Below are 18236 nucleotides of genomic sequence, written 5' to 3' on the forward strand. Positions count from 1 at the left end.
TCAACATGGTGGGTGGGTGTGGGAAATGTATGATTGAATATATGAAGAGGAATTTCATGAAAAATAATGTTATAGCTTCAAATAACAAAACATGCCGTGACCCGGATTCGAACCGGGGTTGCTGCGGCCACAACACAGAGTACTAACCACTATACGATCACGGCTGATGCTTCAACATCTGTTGTCACAGCTTTACTAGAGGAAAGTCCTTTGATGTTCAAATACTACTGGGTTGTAAACTCAAAGGATCCACTGTATAACCTCATATCCTGTTACAAGAGTCTGAAAATTACAAATCTTGCAGATCATGAACAATAATTGGTTTGTACTTCACCCAGGAGAAAAAAACTTTAATGTTAAATTTAAAAACTAGATACTTAACCTCTTAAGGATGCAGCTAATTTTTCCAATTTTGCCTCAACGCATAAGAACCATAAATGTTGTGGGTTTTTTTACTTATGTGAGGTCTTGTTTTTTGCGTTGCGGGTGTATTTTTTTAAAATGTAATTTATATTGTTTTTTTACGTTCCACCATTTTTTGTGTTTTTTTAGGCGTTTTGTAAACACCCTAAATTATGTTTTACATTTATTGTACGGGTTCTGACCAAGAAGATATTACATATTCTTTATGTTTTATTACTTATTTAATAAATGTTAAAAAAAACAAAAAAACTTTTATGCGTAATTTTACATTTCCGGCAAAGGGGAAGAAGGGATTAAAGAGTAAATATGTATACTATGTGACCTAACAGCTTAGCTATACCGGTTTGACTGATGGGAGCCCCAGTGCTAGGTCGGGAGCAGCGCTGTTCTGGTGTAAAAAAAACAAACAAAAAAAACCTTATTTTGGTTATTCTCCCAAAATCAGTAGTTGACGGTATATCGAGTATTGACACGTGCGAATAAGTGAAATTACCAAATGAAGAACCCAAAAAATAATTTGTATATCATGTAAATATTTATTGAAAAAAAACAAAAAACTGTTACATTATATTTTCTCGAAAGAGAATTGATAGTAATTCAGAATAGCTTTAGCTAACACAGTCGCAAATTTGGGACGTTCAGCACTTTCACGAATCCACTTGGGAAGCTCGATTTGAATTGCGTCTACTTCTCCAGATATCTTAGAGCCGTAAGTGCTGGTAATGTATCCACCAGAGAAGTAATTACCACCGTTAGGTCCTGGATTTGATGGAGATGGAACACAGACATAATCCATGTTCTGCTCCTCAATTAACATTCCTAAACTTTGTCTTCCACGAAGCAATTCTTCAAAAGGCGTCTCCAGCCTTCTTTTAGACAAAGCATTAATGGAGGTGTCGGAGGCTGAAAACTTTCCAGAATCTAAATTTGTTTTGGAGATGAGATAGCCAAGTTCAATCCACTGTTCGGAATGAGACTGACCATGAATATCGATGACCAAACCTTGTGACATGCGCGACTTGGCATCACGGATAAAACCCATTACCTCATCCCAAGCTTGATCTGCATCAGGAACACCAAAGGCTGCTTCATCCTTGTCTCGGTTAGGATCCAACTTGGACCTTGAAAGATTGTTAATAACAATATGAGGACAGTATCCGGCTGTTAGACGACATATCTCTTTGGCCACAGCCAATGCCATTTCCTGAGTGTACAGATCCTTTACGGTCGTAACCTTACAATTAACAGAGTCTTTCACGGTTCCCGAGGGACAGGAATGTGTGTAGTGGCACTTCCCTATAGCTTTCTCCCAACATCCAGCATCTCGAGAAGGTATTGAAGATGGTGTCAGTGATCCCCCATGGGGAGCGGTCAAGATCAAGCTCATGTTACCAACCTGGTATTCAATATACTTGTTCCGCCCATAAATTACCTCTTGAGCATCACCCGTATCGAGCCATAAGCACAAAATGAAAACTGTCCAGAACATTCTCGATAGAAGTGCTTCCCTAAAAACAAATAAAAATAATAAAGTTCTAACGTTCCCATTTTATTCTGCCCCGGACAAGCTAAGGCTTCGTTCACATCTGCGTCGGGGCTCCGTTCATGGGTTCCGTCGGGGGAACCCATGAACGGAATCCAAACGGAAACCACAGGCTTCCATTTGCATTACCATTGATTTCAATGGTGACGGATCCGGTGCAAATGGTTTCCGTTTGTCACTGTTGTGTAAGGTTTCCGTCATTTTGATGGAATGAATAGCGCAGTTGACTACGGTATTGATTCAGTCAAAACGACGGAGCCCTTAAAGAGGCTCTGTCACCAGTGTATAAGTGTCCTGTCTCCTACCTAATCTGATCGGCGCTGTAATGTGGATAACAGCAGTGGTTTTTATTTTGAAAAAACAATCATTTTTGAGCAATTATATATTTATGCTAATTAGTTCTTAGTGACCAACTGGGCGTTTTTTTAACTTTTCATCAAGTGGGCGTTGTAAAGAGAAGTGTATGTCGCTGACCAATCAGCGTCATACTTCTCTTCATTCATGCCCAGCTTGTTTCACTGCACAGCCTGATCTCGTGAGATCACGCTGTGAAGGGACTTCTTCCCACAGGTCCTTCACCGGAACGATGGAAGAATCAACAGATATCGCCTCCAGCCGTGCCAGGACGTGTATCCAAATCTGCAGCGGCTGGAGGCGATGTCTGTTCAGTCTTCCATGGCTCCGATGAAGAACCTGTGGGAGGAAGTCCCGTCACAGCGTGACCTCGCGAGATCACGCTGTGCAGTAAAACAAGCTGGGCATGAATGAAGAGAAGTATGACGCTGATTGGTCAGCGTCATACACTTCTCTTCACAACACCCTCTTGGTCATGAAGAACTAACTAGCATAAATCTAATTTTGTTCATTACTTGCTCAAAAATGATCATTTTTCAAAATAAAAACCACTGTTCTCTACATTACAGCGCCGATCAGATTAGGTAGGATATAGAGCATTTATAAACTGGTGACAGCCTCTTTAAACAACGGTGATAAAATGGAAACCATTTGCACCGGATCAGTCACCATTGAAATCAACGGTGATGCAAACGGAAACCTATGGTTTCCATTTGTTTCAGTTTGGATTCTGTTCATGGTTTCTCCTGACAGAAAGCTCCAACAGAACCCATGAACGGAGTCGCAATGCTGATGTGAACGAAGCCTAAGATAGGAAAGGCTACCTAGCTGCAGCAACAATAATATGGATAGGGAAGTGTTGAGCACATAACATTAAGGCTGGGTTCACACGAGCACATTAACGTCCGTAATGGACGGACGTATTTCGGCCGGAAGTCCCAGACCGAACTCAGTGCAGGGAGCCGGTCTCCTAGCATCATAGTTATGTACGACGCTAGGAGTCCCTGCCTCTCCGTGGAACTACTGTCCCGTACTGAAAACATGATTACAGTACGGGACAGTTGTCCTGCAGAGAGGCAGGGACTCCTAGCGTCGTACATAAGTATGATGCTAGGAGCCCGGCTCCCTGCACTGAGTTCGGTCCGGGACTTCCGGCCGAAATACGTCCGTCCATTACGGACGTTAATGTGCTCGTGTGAACCCAGCCTTAGCCAGGAAGTTTATCTTAGACACACATTTCAGAAAAAAAATAAAAAAGTCTTGATTTGGAATTGTTTTTGTTTGCTGCAATATGTTACAATTCCCTGCAGGATTGCGGAGACGTTTGAATATCCTCTGGAAGACTAACAGCAGACTTCTTATTAGGAAATGATGGTTCACGAAGTTACCTAATATTTTCAGTCTAAACTAATCCCACAGTTTAAATACATGAAGTTCATGGTTTGCTGTAGGCCCTGACTGCAGCATCTAATAAAAAACTATTCAATGACACCTATGATAAAATGAGCAAAAATCCCTGGGAATCGGCTACACAAATCATATGGATTTTAAAAACAAAAATTTTTTGTGGAGGGAGGTTTAAGTACTTGAAGGTTATGGAAACCTGTGAATGTGAAAAAATTGTTTTTATATGTTAGCCGTTCACTGGAGTTAAATAAAAAGTTGCACTGATTCAGGCTGCGATCTTCATTTCTTCATTCATTTTCAGACCCCCGATAGCCTTTCAGGCTTTTTTCCTGTGGGCATGTCCCTCCCAGTAATACATACTGGATGTGAGGTCTGTGACACCAGGATGCTGCTGCCTTCCCTGGCTCATGTATTAGCGCAGCATTCTAGCCTATGTGATTCCCTCACTGCTCCCCTCCCTATCTAGACACAACTTGTGTGATCTGCCCTCCTAAAGAATTGGAAGCTAACCCTATTCTCCACTCTCTAATCTGCCATGTACAACCTCATTCCCCTCCTTGCTGTTATTTCTAATAAAGAGTGATGGGAGGGGGAAGAGCTGATGTCAGCCCATCAGGAGAAGTGGACTGACGGATTTGAGTTAGAAGCAACAAAATAGGCAGTTATCTACAGGAGCTGCAAAGACTCTACAGCATCAAAATTGTCGTTTTTTTTTTTTTTGTTTAATGAAAACGATTTAGAAGATTGCTTAACTTTGCATTTAGGAAGCAAATGAACAAAAAACAAAAAAAATAGTATAAAGGCTCCCATAGACTTTAAGACAACACCTATTCATATTCCCTATCTGGACATATGGATATAATAGAGGGGTTCCCCCATTCGCCAGAATGGAGCGCTGCCACGAAATAATTTTTCCCTCTGCATTACACAGTCTGTTTATTTAGTTCATTAAACAGTGCTTGAGAAATGGAGAAAGTAACACTAAGGCTCTGTTCACATGACATTTGAGCTTTCCAAACGTATATGTACGGATGATTTCCAGACGTATACCTGCGAGAGAAGACTGTGACATATGCTACTGGATAGGTATACAGTGGCAAATGTCACCAAGAAGTTCCCAGTTGCAAAACGCAACGCACACGGCAAGATTTCTGCGAGTTTTTTACGCTCGTGTGAATGTAGTCTAAGGATGTAGGTTTTAAGCAATGTTTGAAAAACCTTTTTAAGTCAAAAAGAGAGCCATGAACTATTATGTATACAAAAAAAAAATGAGGGAACTGCACATAAAGCAACTCCAAATCAATACTAGATTGCTTTTAAATAAAGAAAATAAACCATATAAAACATTGCTTACCTCGCCACGTCTGCTGGAGCTATGACGGGAATATTCTGCTACAATGGCGCTATGCTTATGGTGGATTTTATCCCGGCTGTACATACTTCAATGTTATCATCCTCTAAAAACCGAAGGCCACATAGTTAATAATTACAGCGCTCTACTGACAGATGACTTATTAGATGTATTTTTACCCATAATTAGTTCTATAACAATATTTTTTTGGTTACAACATGAGTTTGTTGGTTGGTGTTTATTTTATTTGTAGATCTGAATTGGAGACATTCTTCTTATACTGCAGGTCCCACTAGTCAGGAGCACCACAATCATCTAGCTGAGGAGGAACGGCAAGGGTATGTTCACAAAAATTCTGCCTCAAAATTCTGTTTGGAATTTTGAGGCAGATTTTGATTTGCCTGCACTCAGTTTGCCGCGTTTTTCACTCGCAGCCATTGAGCGCCGATGGGCAAAAACAAAGCGAAATACGCTTTCTCTGCCTCTCATTGATGTCAATGAGAGGTCAGAGACGTAAACGTCCGAATATAGGGCATGTCGCTTCTTTCTCCCGCGAGACTGTTTTTCCGCTCGCGGGGAAAAAACGCCTCCACCACCCATTGAAATCAATGGGAGCCATTTTCAGCCCTTTTTGTAGCGTTTTCCGTGTGAACGGACTTACTATTGCAGCATTCACTTAAATAATCAAATAAACTATTAAAAACATTTTTCTCATTTACTTTGAGTTTTGGCAATTTGTTTAATACACCAGATTCCCTCCTCATACATCCACAGACCAAATATTACTTTACAATCCATTATAAAGATCTTAAAATCAATACAAACTCTTTTTGACCTAAATGTAAGGAGAAATCTCTTCCAAAACAAAAATGGTCCTCCAAACGGATGTCGCTGTTGTGGCCAATGATTGACTTTCAGTGTCACATGTCCAGTGCGACACATCATTGTGCTTCCCAGGTAAAGACCTGTAGGGGGTCCATGGCACATGCCTGCGAAGAAGAAAAATAAAATATATATATTGGAGTATATTACAGTTTTTGGTTTTTGCACTTATGGAGATGAATAGCAATTTTTATGAACAGTCAGAAAACCTTTTAAAAGACCCTTTAATAATGTATTTTATGATTTTGGGATGGATATTTGGAAATCCGTGCATTCAGAATAGTTGTTTTGCCCACCACAATGAACATTGCACCCAATCTTTCAGTGCCTTCCAGCTATTTTTTTTTCTCTCAAAAGGTCGAAATGGAAAGTTTTGTTATTCAAGCAACTTTTTAATACATCTGTTGTGTAACATCAAAAAAGATAAGATTATACTTACCGTTATTTGGTTTTCCACGAGCCCATGACTGCACCCTAAGAGAAACCAGCTCCAATACAGCACAGGAAACCGTAAACCTCCAGAAAGGTTTTAAAAGGAATAACAACCCAGTCTGTAGCAATAATTTTTGGACCTATAACAAGGTTTGTTTATCATGTTACCCTATATCACATGTACACAAAAGTCAAGCCCTGGTACCCGCAGGGAATTCCGGTCGAAAAATTGCACCAAATTGTGGAGCAGTTTTTCGGTGGGAATGTCCGCTGCGAAAAACAGCACGCAAAAAAAACCCCCAAAACTATACTTACGTGTAGCCATGGCGACGCGTCCCTTTGACATTCTGCAGCCTGGCCTCCCGGGATTACGCTTCATCCCATGTGTCCGCTGCAGCCTGTCATTGGCTGCAGCAGTCACATGGGATGAAACGTCACCCCCTGGAGGCCAGGCTGGATGCAGGAGCCTAGAGATCTGGGTAAGTACAGGCTTATTTTTTTTTATCCGAGTAGCGATTTTTTTCACCGGAATCGCAGCTTTTTCGGCACAATTTGTTCAAATCTCATTTATTTTGCTGCTACTGTATTATGCTGCGGATTTTCTGCAATTAAATCAGTTGTGGAAAATTTTTGCTACGTGTGGACTTAAGGCCCTTTTACACTGGACAATTATCGGGCAAATATGCGTTCAAAGAACGCTCATTCCCGATAATTGTCCTGTGTAAACAGGGAAGCGTTCAGCAGATGAACGAGCAAACGCCCAATCATCTGATCGTATCGTTTTAAACGTCCAAAATATTATCGTTGTCGGCAGCGCATCTCTGTGTAAACAGGGAGACGCGCTGCCGGCATGATGGAGATGTATGGGGACGAGCGATCGTAAAAACTAGTGCTCATCCCCATCCATACCTCCCTGTGAAAGGAGTAAACGAGCGCAGAACAACAACATGTCTCGTTGATCGGCACTTGTTTACACGGCCCAGGTCGGGCCATGGAATACCAGTTTTATCCTTTTTTTATTTTTTATTTTTTGGCAGGACTCTGTAGTTAAATTACAAAATACTGGACTCCTAAAAAGCAGGGCAGACTAATCTCAGTTTACAACTTTCTGCAAAATAATCTCATCAGAATAGTAGGTGAAGGTTTGAAATGACGGCTTTATCGTTCTCTTGATAGGTCTAGATAAATATGGCCCACAGACAGGGGCAGTGACAAGTGGAAAAAAAACAAAAACATTTAGTAGCATTTAGACCCACATATGATTAACACATATAAGAGCAAACCATTACATTACTGATGAGTGACTTCCATATCACAGACCCATATATGAAGGACCCACATGTTATTTGCCCCCCATATGACTGACCTATATATGGCCAGTCATCAGTCATATACATAACGGACCGTATAAAGCTTACAGATATAGGACTGATCTATAAAAGTCCACATAGAACTGACCCAGGTATGTATGTCAAACGTAACGGACCGTATATCTCATACCCATCTGACTGATCTATAAATTACAATATAAACTAACCTATATACAGATGTCTATGGTCACCAAAACCATCTTTTTAATAGAAATCCTTCTTTGCGGTTATATCGGTTTCTGCAGGAGCGGGATGACAATCGACATGGCCCCTATTCCACCAAACCATAGGGGCTGCAACCCAGTTTTCCCAGAATCCTTAACGCAAATCCCCCTAGACATGCAGTGATATGCTTGTGGGGGATGTAACACTGGATACGTTAGCACCCAAGAGCCTGTGAAAGATGCAAAATTATCCCTACAGGACGTGAAAGTCACAAATTGATTGCCACCCAGCTCTCCTAGAATGAAATATTACTAAGAAAAGATGGCTCATGGACTGATAAAGGGGTTGTCCGAGACTTATAAAAATGTCAGTACCTGCAGTAAATGGAATAAAAAGTTACTCAACTTTTAAATCCCCTGTCACCCAGCGCTCCGGTGTTCCCCATCAGTCCTACAGCGGTGACATCACATACATCATTAACGTGACCACTGCAGCCAATCACAGGCTTCAGTGTCATACATGCAGGCATCACCGCTGAGCTCTGAATGGCTGTAGCGGTCACGTGAATGATGTATGTGACATCCTCGCTGTAGGACGAGTGAGGACCTCCGGAGCATCGACGCGAGTTGCTGGGGGACTTAAAAAAGGGAGTGCGCCTCTTAAAGAGGCTCTGTCACCAGATTTTGCAACCCCTATCTCCTATTGCAGCAGATCGGCGCTGCAATGTAGATTACAGTAACGTTTTTTTTTTTTTTTTTAAAAAACGAGCATTTTTGGCCAAGTTATGACCATTTTTATATTTATGCAAATTAGGCTTTCTAAAGTACAACTGGGCGTGTATTATGTGTATGTACATCTGGGCGTTTTTACTTCTTTTACTAGCTGGGCGTTGTGTATAGAAGTATCATCCACTTCTCTTCAGAACGCCCAGCTTCTGGCAGTGCAGACACAGCCGTGTTCTCGAGATATCACGCTGTGACGTCACTCACTTCCTGCCCCAGGTCCTGCATCGTGTCGGACGAGCGAGGACACATCGGCACCAGAGGCTACAGTTGATTCTGCAGCAGCATCGGCGTTTGCAGGTAAGTAGCTACATCGACTTACCTGCAAACGCCGATGCTGCTGCAGAATCAAATGTAGCCTCTGGTGCCGGTGTCCTCGCTCGTCTGACACGATGCAGGACCTGTGAGTGACGTCACAGCGTGATCTCTCGAGAACACGCTGTGTTTGCACTGCCAGAAGCTGGGCGTTCTGAAGAGAAGTGGATGATACTTCTCGTCAGAACGCCCAGCTAGTAAAAGAAGTAAAACGCCCCGATGTACGCACATAATACACGCCCAGTTGTACTTTTACTGTAAACACGCCCAGTTGTACTTTAGAAAGCCTCATTTGCATAAATATAAAAATGGTCATAACTTGGCCAAAAATGCTCGTTTTAAAAAAACCAAAAAACAACGTTACTGTAATCTACATCGCAGCGCCGATCTGCTGCAATACGAGATAGGGGTTGCAAAATCTGGTGACAGAGCCTCTTTAAGTTAGGCGCATTTTAATAAAGTCCCCCCAATATTTTATGAACCAGGAATGCCAACGTTACTTTACTGCTACTATAATTAATGCTGTGAAATAAAAACAGTACAGTCGTATACTTGCTGTGCCCCGAGGTTGCTGCGGCCACAACGCGGAGTACTAAGCACTATACAATCACAGCAGACACCACATATGACCAGCGCTTCCAAACTTGGAGGGAAAAAAAGTTACTTTCAAAATAAAAAAAATATGGGTATAACGACAAAAAAATAAATAAATCCCCAAGCAATACCAATACCAGGATTTCAACCTGGGATGCTGCTGCCACAACCAGAGTACTAACTGCTATACGATCACGGCAGGAACTAAAAGTTTGGTCGCCACTTCGAACAACACGTGGTAAATAAAATCTTTTGTTGATCAGAAAGCATCCGTGCTAGAAAATAGAAACAATCAATCCCAAAATAGAATCACAGCGCAATACTCGGCTATCTCCGTCAGTCCCGTAGACTTTGAATGGAGTGACTGCGCACATGCTCGACTGCAGCTCCATGTAAACTCCTTCTCACTGCTAGAAGGAAGAAAAGGGTTAGGGGCCCCTGTTCTAGCGATTGTGAGGGTCCTGACTGTGGCACCCCTAGCAATTAGACACTTATCACCTATCCTATGGATAGATAATAAATGTTAAACTTAAAGGGAAGGTGTCATGAATTTTATTTATTTTTTATCATATTGCTTATAATATATTTTCCAAAATTGTATTTATTTGTGTTCTCATGTTTTACTTTTTAATGTTTTGTGACTTTCACTTCTCTATGGGGGCTGCCATTTTTTTTAAATCTCTGTATGTGTCGATTAACGACACATACAGAGATGGAATACGGCACATACAGTCCCATAGTGAATGCGAAAAGGAGCCGTTCTATTCGCAGTTGCGCGCGCCGTCTGTGTGGGAACGGCGCATGCACCGCTCCCACACAGACCAAAACGAAGCTCGTTCGTAGAGTGAAATCCAGCACCATTTTCATGTTGACCAGAAGCCGCTGCCGGACAGTAAGATGACGACATCCGGCCGCGGCTTCCGGCCATATGTTCAACAAAGCGAAGGCGCAAGGAAGACGAGCTTAGACCAGCGGAGGCGGTGGCCGGTAATTTATGTTCGTGTATGTGATGTGTGTATTATGTTCGTGTGTATTATGTTCGTGTGATACTGTCTGCTGAGCCCTGTATCTAATCCTCCTACACTGTGCAGTCGCTCAGAAAATGGCGGCACACAGTGTAGGAGGTTTGAAGACATTCAAACCCTTTCTTCTCCTGGCACTAGCCAGAATAAGGGAGGGGGGGATTGTGTGAGGACACTAGAGGAGAGTGTGTCCACCCCAAATTTGCAGCATAAATCAATGAGGTTGCTTTACCAGAGTGACCATGCTGCGATTTTGATAACTGCTCCCTCTAGTGACCAGCACATTGATATGTTATAAATTAGAATCTAATTTATAATATTTCCTGACTTGTGAAAAAATTAAAACGATGTCTAATCACTTAAATATTAATTGTTTAACTGGAAAAAAAAAAAAAATTGTAGCGACACATTCCCTTTAAGAACACCCTTTTATCACATGGTTATTGTAGCAAAAAATAAAAAAGAGGGAGTTACAAATTTGCCGTGACCCGGATTCGAACCGGGGTTGCTGCGGCCACAACACAGAGTACTAACCACTATACGATCACGGCACTCACTGCAGACCACTTTCTAAAAACATGAGGTTAAATAAAATGTGACAGCACTTTACTTGGCTGTCTCCATCAATCCCACAGACTTTGAATAAAGCACCAGCGCACATGCTCAACTCCCGCTCCATTCAGACTGCCTTCACCTTGGTTGTGCAGGTAGGGGGATCGGGGGTTAGTCAGTACCGCTGTTTTAGTGATTGTGAATGGTGGAGCCCCAAGCGATCAAGCATTTATCAGTCATCTCATGATTAGGTGATGCATTTTAAACTTGGGAATACCCCTTTAATTACATGGTAGCGTAGCAAAAAATACAAATGTTGGCAACTTTTTTTCTTACCTGTAAAAAAACAAAAAAAAAGATGTAAGATTATGTAAGATAGCAGGATAGGATAAAAATATGTGAACCACCGGGGGAAAGAAGAAAATATCATAAATGTTAAACTTATTTTAATGTTCCAGAAAAAAAAAATAATGTGACAATTTGAATCTCAGATTCCAAATGTAGCCAAAATAATAAAAAAAAAAAAAAAAAAAAAATCACACATCCCTTTTTGCCATGACCCGGATTCGAACCGGGGTTGCTGCGGCCACAACACAGAGTACTAACCACTATATGATCATGGCAGGCACTAAATGTTTGATCACCAATTCCCATCACATGCAGTTAAAAAAATCTTTTGACGTTCAGAACGCATCCATGCAAGAAAAAAAAAAAAAAAAACACTACCAAATATACAAGTAACAATTACTGACTTAGAAAAATCCAATAACTACGTACCTCGACAAAGAAGTTTTTTACATAAAAGAAAAGTAGCTTTTACCATGTAAGATATGAGGGAAGGATAAAAAAATGCTAGCTAGAGGGAAAAAAATGAATGAAATATTTAATTACCACACATAGTTTTTGGTAAACCATTGACTATAAAATTAAATTGAAAAAAAATAAAAAAAAAATAATTTTGCCATGACCCGGATTCGAACCGGGGTTGCTGCGGCCACAACACAGAGTACTAACCACTATACGATCATGGCAGACACGTCACATAGAGGTAAAATTCAGGGCCCAGTCACACGCGGATATCAACTCATGGTTTATTTCCATAATCAGGAGAAAAAAAACCACAGTATTTTGTCGCAATTTAGTTGAAATCGCAGCGATAGACTGAGGTGACTGCACCGTGGAACAGTGGATTAATAGCCCGCAGCAACCAATTAGGTTTCTGCTTTCAATTTTGTAAAAGGTGTGAACCCAAGCCATAGGGTGTAGTCACACGGTGAGGTTTTACAGATTTTTTTTGGCCATGCGGTCGAAAACCGCATCGAAAAACACATGCATTTCAGCCACGCTGCAAAAAAACATGACAAAACTGCACCGTGTGAATACAACCTTAGGTGGATTGAATATCTAGAAGCTTTTGCATGTGAATCTTGCAGATATGAGCGCCCTTCACAAGAGATCAATATGGCTGCGTTCACACTGCACGTTTTCATTGCGATTTCAAGACACCCTTTTTTGGTTTTGTAGATAAACTCCCATGTCTCTCAATGGGAGTTCATAAAACAAAAAAAAAAAAAATACAAAAAAAAAAAAAAAAGGGACCCGCAGCTATAGGCTACAAAATGCGAAACGGATTTTAACAGAAAACAGCCTCTGAAATCCAGGTGTTTTTGGAGCGGATTTTCAAAGCGTTTTTCAAGTGTCAATGCAAAAAAACATCAGCTTGTAAAACGCTTCAAAAAGTGATGCGTATTTTTAGGAGGTATTTTTTTAATTCAGCAGTGTAAAAATACACCTCATATGAACTACACCTCATATTTCCCAATGAAATCATTGGGTAGCCGTTTTCAGGCGTATTTCAATTGTGTTTCGGAGCGCAATACAAACCATTTTATGCTCCGATAGACGCCTGAAAAAAAGCGGTGTAAACAAGGCCTAATTCCCTATCCATTACCAAACTCCCAAAAAGTATCAAGTATCCTTTAATGGGGTATTCCAACCAAATACATTTATGGCCTATCCATTGGGCCCTCCCTCCCCCACCTAGCATATTGGACAACGTATCGACAATCGCAAATAAAAATGTAAATGATGCGGTTTTGCTGAGTTCTTTTTGTTGGGATTGTGGTGCGCCTCTAAACGACATAACGGGGTTCCCTGTTCTAGTGATCGGTGAGGGTCCCAGCGGTCGGACCCCGACTGACCTAACATTTATCACCTATTTAGTGGATAGGTAATAAATGTTTTAGACTAGAATACTCCTTGTAGGTTAGAGGCTCAGCGGTTGTGGGATGAAAACAGTAGTAAACAATGGGAACAGCTTTATGTCGAAAATTTTGCATAGAAACTAAGTCAAAACTAAGGCCGGGTTCACACTGAGTTTTTTGCAGGAGGAAAATCTGCCTCAAAATTCCATTTGGAATTGCCTGCACGCTAATTTTCGCTGCGTTTTTCGCCCGCGGCCATTGAGCGCCACGGGCATTAAACGCCACGAAATACGCTTTCCCTGCCTCCCATTGATGTCAATAGGAGGTCAGAGGCGTAAACGCCCAAAGATAGCGCATGTCCCTTCTTTTTCCGCCTCCCATTGAAATCAATGAGAGGCATTTTCGGCCGTTTTTTGGCGCGGTTTCCGTGTAAAAAAACTCAGTGTGAACTGGCCCTAAGAGTGTTCAATACCAAGTCGCTACAGTAAGAAACTATTTAGACAAAACACAACCTCGTATAAACGATAAAAAAAAAAATACATTTTTTATTGAGTAATCAAGCTAAAATATACAAACATGTACAAGTAAATAAAAATACAACCGTCCCAATGGAACAGAGAAAGAAAAGATGCGGTGGGCGTAACAAAAGTACAGACTGTGTCAAGGTCCTATACAGAATCCATACACAATAAAATGTCATTTTAATCCAATGTTTATAACCTATAGTTATAGGAAAAGGAAGGGACCATGACACCCAATCTACGAAAGGGTTTAGAAAGGTGCAGCTGGGCTGGAACACAGAAAACCCAGACGACCGGTCACGCACCACCACGCGTTTCGCCATAGCTTAGTCATTCCAACTAAGCTACAGCGAAACGCGCGGCGGTAGTGCATGACCGGTCCTGTCTGGGTTTTCCCTGTGTTCCAGCTCTGCTACACTTTACAGGTATTGTCTATATCAGGATCTTTCTAAAGCCTTTCCTAGATTGGGCGTCATGTGTGGTTACTTATTCTCATGTCTGACAACATCAATTTATTTATATTGTGATTTGCTTCATATCCTGGTACACTGCGCTGGTCCTTCATTTTCCTATAACTATATGTTATAAACATTGGATTAAAATGACATTTTATTGCGTATGGATTCTGTATAGGACCTTGACACAGTCTGTACTTCTGTTACGCCCACCGCACCTTTCTTTCTCTGTTCCATTGTGAAGGTTACATTTTTATTTACTTGTACGTGTTTGGATATTTTAGCTGGATTGCTCAATAAAAAATATTTTTTTTTTTTTCGTTTATACAAGGTCGTTTTTTGTCCTCGATAGGTTCTATATATTTGTGTTACACGTACCATTATATCTAGGGTTGTTTTAGGTTCGGTTTCAGTACAGTGAGAAAGAAGCAGCTGCTACACTGCATTTAACAGGAAAACATGGGAAAAATAGGAAACCCCACATTTCCCACCTGTAAAAATTGATGGCCTATCCTCAGCTGATCGGCGGGGGTCCCAGCAGTCGGACCCCGAGCGATCAGCTATTGATGGCCTATCCTGAGGATAGGCCATCAATTTTTACTGGCTGAAAAACCCCTTTTATTGCGGTTTGTATCGGAGTGGAGGCCCCTGCACACATTGTTTTTGCTAATTTTTGACAGCATTTCCACAGCAGAATCTGTTGCCATAGGGGTCAGCACTCAATTCTGCTGAATGTGGACGTAGGTGAACCCCTTCACCAGAGCTCTGTCACCAGATTATCAAATCCCTATCTCCTATTGAATGTGATCGGCGCTGCAATGTAGAGAACAGCAAAGTTGTTCGTTTTTTTAAAAATGATCATTTTTGCCCAAGTTATGAGCAATTTTGTATTTATGCAAATGAGCTTTTCAATGGACAACTGGGCGTGTTTTCTCGTTTTACCAACTGGGCGTTGTGAATAGAAGTGTATGACGCTCACAAATCAGCGTCATACACTTATCATTCCCACCCAGCTTCTTTCACAGCAGACACAGCGTGACGTCACCCACAGGTCCTTCAACCTTGTCGTCGGACAAAGAAGATACATCGGCTCCAGGCGTTCAAAAGGTTAATATGCTCGTCTCTAGGGAGTTTGCTATGCTTACCTGCACTGTACTCTCTGACGCCTGGAGCTGATGTGTCTTCTCTCTTCCGACGCCAAGGTTGAAGGACCTGTGGACTTTCTTTAGAAAAAAAACCAAAATGCAACATGCTGATTTTTCCACTATGTGTAAGGCCTTATTCACACGACAGTGAAAAAAAATGGCCATTTTGCATCAGTGTCTCCAAATTTTCACCCATTTCCCGTCCGTCTGTCCGTTTTTAATGGCCGTTTGACATCCATTTTGCATCAATTTTTTATGGCCGTTAAAAAAAACCTGATGAATTTCATTGGTCTGGCTTTTTTTGTCCCAGCCCTGAAAACAACCAAAGGAAGGTCACATGTTCACCTAGACACTATTTACAGCCTCCCTGTAGATGATGCCACACCAGCCTCCCTGTAGATGATGGCACACCAGCCTCCCTGTAGATGCCACACCAGCCTCCCTGTAGATGCCACACCAGCCTCCCTGTAGATGATGCCACACCAGCCTCCCTGTAGATGGTGCCACACCAGCCTCCCTGTAGATGCCACACCAGCCTCCCTGTAGATGGTGCCACACCAGCCTCCCTGTAGATGGTGCCACACCAGCCTCCCTGTAGATGCCACACCAGCCTCCCTGTAGATGGTGCCACACCAGCCTCCCTGTAGATGCCACACCAGCCTCCCTGTAGATGGTGCCACACCAGCCTCCCTGTAGATGCCACACCAGCCTCCCTGTAGATGGTGCCACACCAGCCTCCCTGTAGATGGTGCCACACCAGCCTCCCTGTAGATGGTGCCACACCAGCCTCACTGTAGATCGTGCCACACCAGCCTCCCTGTAGATGGTGCCACACCAGCCTCCCTGTAGATGGTGCCACACCAGCCTCCCTGTAGATCATTGCCTACATACTCATGGGTGCAGCACCATCTCTCGTCTTCTTCAGGAGTGGTCACTCGTCTGCACGGGATCTGGCAAGGCAGCACGACGGGGCGATGACGTCATCGAGGCAACTTCAAACCCGTGAAGACGAGTGACCATACCTGAAGAAGCGCTGCAACAGTGAATATGCCACCGATAGCGCCAATCCCCACGTAACAGATCCATTTTTAACGGTTGTTACATGTATTGACAGCCGTTAAAAACGGATCCATTGACTTCTATGGGGGCCGTTAAAACGGCCCAAAAATAGGACGTCCTATTTTTTGACGCCCATTATCCACGGGCCGTTAAATAAACGGCCGTGTGAATGCACCCATAGAATATCCTTGTTCTGAAAACGGCCATGTGAAGGCCGTTAAAAGGACGGCCATCACACGGCCGTTTTTCACTGTCGTGTGAATAAGGCCTAAGGACTCATGCACACGACCATAGTGTTTTTCTGGTCCGCAAATTCCAGGACCGTGTTCCGTGAAATGTCATCCGCAGTTCATCCGTATGTAATCCGCAAAATGCGGATTAAAAAAAAAAGCCTAGGTAAAACAGGATGACGACAGAACTCATTCCCGGTCGTCGCCTAGCAACACTTCCGCAAATCCACAAACTGCGGTTGACACACGGAGGTGTACCCGCATTTTCCAAGGGCCCATTGACTTCTATGGGCATGTCCGGTTCGAATTTGCGGGCCGTAATAAGACATGTCCTGAGTTTGTGCGGCACGGATTTGCGGACATGCGGTACCCGTGAAAACACGGATAGTGTGTATGGGGCCTTAGAAATGAATGGGTCCGAAATTCTCCCGTGGATTTTCGAGGGGAATTGCGGACGCAAAAACACATTCGTGTGCATGGGGCCTAAAGGTTTTGAGAACCCCTTCCACATCAGATTTGCAGTTGAGCGCCCACACCACAAAGCCACGCATCTCCGCATCATCTGAACAGTCACTTACATTGCGCTGTACTTTGCTGCGGAAATTCGGTGAAGATTCCGCAGCAGAAATTCCACATCAAACATGCGATGAGAAACCCTTCTAAGGCCACACGCACACCACGCGTATTACACGCAGATTTGCAGTGTGGATTTTCCTGCGCAGAGTTCAGTACCGGCAAAGTATAAGTAATCCCAAGTAATCTCATCCACACGTCGCAGAAATTATTCACACGTAAATTGACCTGCGGTGCGGATTTTATCGTCTGCAGGACCTCAATGAACCTGACGCTTGTCTCAGAATTGTAACTGACAAGTCCGGGCTCGTCCACACGCTGCAGAACGGCCACGTTTTTTCCAGCCGGAATTTCGGATGAAAAAAAAAAAAAAAAACACAGCAGAAGAACAGCGGGTGAGATTTAGCAGCTCGCATCCACGTGCCGCGTAAAAGTTCAGAGCCGAAATTGCGTACTTTTCAGACCGCAGCGTGTCCATTCCTGCTACAGAAAGTGGCCAGAAATGTTGAGTTTTTCAGAGATGTCTCCATCTCCTAACATTGAGAAAAACACAGCAATTTACGCACCATTTTCTACTGCAAAAACCGCAGGAAATGTTGCGTTTTTGCTGCAGCCAAAAGCCTTTGACTTTCAGCGGAATCGTTTCAGAAGTTTTCTGCAGCAATTCCGTTGTGTGGACAAGCCCTTAAAAAAAAAAAAATACAACAAAATCACACCATCTCCACTTAAAATTGTAAACCGCACACCTAATAACACATCAAAAACCGCGCAGTTATACACACCGTATCCATCCATCCATCCATCCATCCATCCATCCATCCATCCATCCATCCATCCATCCATCCATCCATCCATCC

The 18236-nt window shown here is 42.6% G+C and overlaps 3 non-coding genes across 3 annotated transcripts; all 3 read right to left on the bottom strand.

Annotated features, from left to right (window-relative positions):
• Positions 1 to 92: 92 nt before the first annotated feature.
• On the bottom strand, positions 93 to 164 carry TRNAH-GUG (transfer RNA histidin (anticodon GUG)). The gene has a single exon. It is a non-coding gene; the product is annotated as a tRNA-His (tRNA).
• Positions 165 to 11119: 10955 nt separating this feature from the next.
• On the bottom strand, positions 11120 to 11191 carry TRNAH-GUG (transfer RNA histidin (anticodon GUG)). Its single transcript has one exon. It is a non-coding gene; the product is annotated as a tRNA-His (tRNA).
• Positions 11192 to 12151: 960 nt separating this feature from the next.
• On the bottom strand, positions 12152 to 12223 carry TRNAH-GUG (transfer RNA histidin (anticodon GUG)). The gene has a single exon. It is a non-coding gene; the product is annotated as a tRNA-His (tRNA).
• Positions 12224 to 18236: the final 6013 nt, after the last annotated feature.

This window comes from Rhinoderma darwinii, chromosome 8, assembly GCF_050947455.1.
Source record: "Rhinoderma darwinii isolate aRhiDar2 chromosome 8, aRhiDar2.hap1, whole genome shotgun sequence".
NCBI lineage: Eukaryota > Metazoa > Chordata > Amphibia > Anura > Rhinodermatidae > Rhinoderma > Rhinoderma darwinii.